This window comes from Toxorhynchites rutilus, chromosome 1 (genome assembly GCF_029784135.1).
Source record: "Toxorhynchites rutilus septentrionalis strain SRP chromosome 1, ASM2978413v1, whole genome shotgun sequence".
Lineage (NCBI taxonomy): Eukaryota > Metazoa > Arthropoda > Insecta > Diptera > Culicidae > Toxorhynchites > Toxorhynchites rutilus.
Window position 1 is genome coordinate 20,105,830 of NC_073744.1, and position 3,328 is coordinate 20,109,157.

The window sequence follows — 3,328 nt, forward strand, 5'->3', positions numbered from 1 at the left end:
GGAATCCAGTCTTCGGCAAATGGTTCCAAACTGTTTTATGGTCTATACCTAGTTCCTGGCCAATCGAGCGAGTGGTCACATGCCGGTCTACTTGGATGATTTGAACGATTTTATCGGTTTCCACAACGATTGGCCTACCAGTACGGGGTGTATCTTCGACAGTCACTACACCAGAACGAAATCGATCAAACCAACACTATGCTATGCGAATCGTTACAATATCAGGTCCATAAACTACATGATTTTTTTCGGCCGCCTTCGTTGCAGTTTTACCTCGCATGTAGTAAAAACGTAAAATATGGCGAATTTCAATCACAACACTGTCAAAACGACACTTGTAGCACAGATTTTCGTCTTTAAATAGCCGTATAGTGTGTTGCCATATACTGACAATATACGACATTTCTTTTTCCCCAACACAATATTAACTCCTTCAAAATAAGCTCCTTTTGAAGCAATACACTTGTATTCAATGAACAGTATTCAGGAATTGCCTTCAGTATACGCAGCGAATTCGTTTTTATGTCTTCAATACTGTCAAAATGTTGTAAGCTGTCGCATTATCATGCTGCAAAATCCATGTGTTATCCTTCCACGAATATGCCCGTTTGCGACGAATTTTCTCTTCCTCAAACACCATGAGGTATTTGGTAATACTCTCTATTGACCGTTTGACCTTTCAGATGAAATTCCGAATGGACAACATCATTTTAAAAAATCACTGAGAAATAAAAAGTTAACTTGTTCTTAATGACACTGTAAACGATTTAAATGACAGATCGCGCTCAAAACTGACCAAATAAAAAAATAAAAAACTGAAAAATCTTCAGCGAGAATATTTAAATTACAGATTCCCGATATATATTCACAAAATCCTAGCGTTTTATTTTTAATTATACATAATTTATTAGTAAATTCAATATAATATTACTGAAGTTATCGTTTTGTTAATCTCGGATACAACACTTCGTATACCACTTTTCCAACGTCTTCGTCAATATCCACTCACCCGGTCAGTTTTATCAAAATATTATTTTACAGAAGAAGGAAATAATTTCTGAAAAGTAAAAAAAAAATTAACCAACAGCATTTGGACAAAAATGTGAATATACTACATGGTCTGAAAAGTCCCGGCAGCTGGCGCCACTAAAAATCAACAAGATTCATTTCGAGAGGTTCATCTGTCACTAGCTTATGTTTGAAGTTTCATGACATTTCGTTCATTTGTTCACACACTACAGTTGTTCAAGTGTCACTACCTGAGCATTCGTATGGAAAATGGAAAAAGAGGAATATCGTATTTTGATCAAATATTGTTTTTTTGATGAGAAAAAAAAATTGTCGGTTTCACTGCTTGTGTAAAGATGATACAGCATACATCTGTAGGTTGATCACCATGTTGGTGATATGGTGAGAAAATGTATTCAAGCTTGAAATCATTCGCGATGAAGGCGAAGGTCTGTCACGAAACGAAAGCCTAAAAGGAAGAACAAAACGTTTGCAGAAAATTTCGTGCGGCTCCTTCTCCAATAACAATTAGGATTGATTAGTGGAACCTCAATCAAGGGCACAATGATGTGAGACAAACGCCAACTGATCAATGCTGTGCCCGATTGGCACATTAATTAGTGCTTTCATTAGTGATAGCTGTTTGAAGCGATAATCGGTCGATTCCGATCCGAGTGGAGATAGTGTTCCGGTAGAGTGACCGGTGACGTCTGCGGGCTGAAGCATGTACGTGAGTGACTGCAGCATTCGGCCTACGACCCCGTTCTGATCCTAGCCGGTGCATGCGATGCAGAATATTCCTATCACAATATTTAACTGTTGATATGTTATTGAGTTCACTTCGATGACGCACCCAATCAACGTGATCTGGTGGACCCTAGCGAATATTGTCTATTTCAAAACGAAAGGAGATTATATTGTAGATCCATTGGAGGCAAACACTGATCACGTGCTCTGTGCATGGAACTCACTCCAAAAACTGGACATCTTTTAGTAATTGACAAAATTCTTTGAAAGCGCCTAAATATAACTACAAAACTGTATTGATCTCCCTTTTCGAACCCACTCCATCCCATTAAACTAAAGAGGCCAAAGAATACTGAACCAGAGTATTCATACCAGAATTCCCACGAAGAATTAGGCAAGAATGTGAATGCGGAGAATTGACCTACGTGCAATGACTCATGATACTAATCACTCCGATCGTCATCCAGCTGTCGTAAGTATGGACCTACCTCAGTGGTCATCATTACTGCGAAGGTTATTTTCCGTTACCTAATCGACATGGGAACAACCACATGCCAGTAGCATGTGTATTCGAATGAGTTAGAAAAAATCTTTCACCAGAGGAAAGTCGTGATTGTTCGATCACTCGGAGGTCGATCGGACCTTGCCATTGGAGTGTGGAACTACGACTTGACTTTTTATGACGCTCGCGATAAAGGTAAGCTTTACGTCATCTTCTGAAGGGGCAAAGCACTTGCCTGGTGTTGGTTCAGTTCGCACCCGGTCTTGGAATGCTTTTTACGTAAAGCTTTTTAACGGCTTGTTTGGAGTATTGCCTCTCACATTACGATTTCGTTAATGGTATGCAAACAGTATCCGTTTTTGTTGCGAACATCAAGCTTTGCTACCCGAACAATCAGAGAGTACTGCACGGTGAATGTAAAGCTTCTCTCAAATGCAATACAAATAATTTGAAATGCAAAAACATATTGATTGAATTCCAACAATTTGCTTTCCAAAGCCACGTCTTCTACTTAATTCTAGATCCTAGATTCTAGATTCATTTTTCCAGTTCTCATTGCGTCATTTCGATGTTGGATTATCGCAATACACTAGATTCTTATTTTACGTTTAACTTATTTTAAATTTGCGTAAATGATGCGTGCGCGCAAAAACATCGCGTAGTTTCGAGCAAATCGCGTAATTTTGAAAGAATCGCTCAAAAAGGAAATCGCGGAAAAAAGGCGTAAAAAAGAATGCACTGTACAACCCAGATCATTATTTCAAAGACTGGGAGAGATAGTAATAACAATGTTTGCTATATGCCGTATCATGAAAACATTGTTATTACTCGGGTAAGCTATAAAGAAAACTAATACATCAAGATTGCTCAATCAAAATTTCATAAAATTTTCAATCATTGTGGATGAAACAGTGGGTGGAAGTCTTTTAACTAGGATTCTTTTAATCTTATTGTTGATTGTGTGGCAGTACTCAATGAAAATGACCCGATTTTTAGAAAATTTTATGACGAATTATTTGACAAATTTAGAAAATAAAAAAGAGTGACTCCAAAAAAATTAACCCAAAATCA

General features: G+C 37.8%; 1 long non-coding RNA gene across 1 annotated transcript; it reads right to left on the reverse strand.

Annotated features, from left to right (window-relative positions):
- Window positions 1-882: 882 nt before the first annotated feature.
- LOC129763064 (uncharacterized) lies at window positions 883-2,094 on the reverse strand. The gene is made up of 3 exons (XR_008740785.1): window positions 1,980-2,094; window positions 1,116-1,899; window positions 883-1,057 (listed from the first exon to the last, which is right to left on the reverse strand). It is a non-coding gene; the product is annotated as an uncharacterized LOC129763064 (long non-coding RNA).
- Between the last annotated feature and the right edge of the window lie 1,234 nt (window positions 2,095-3,328).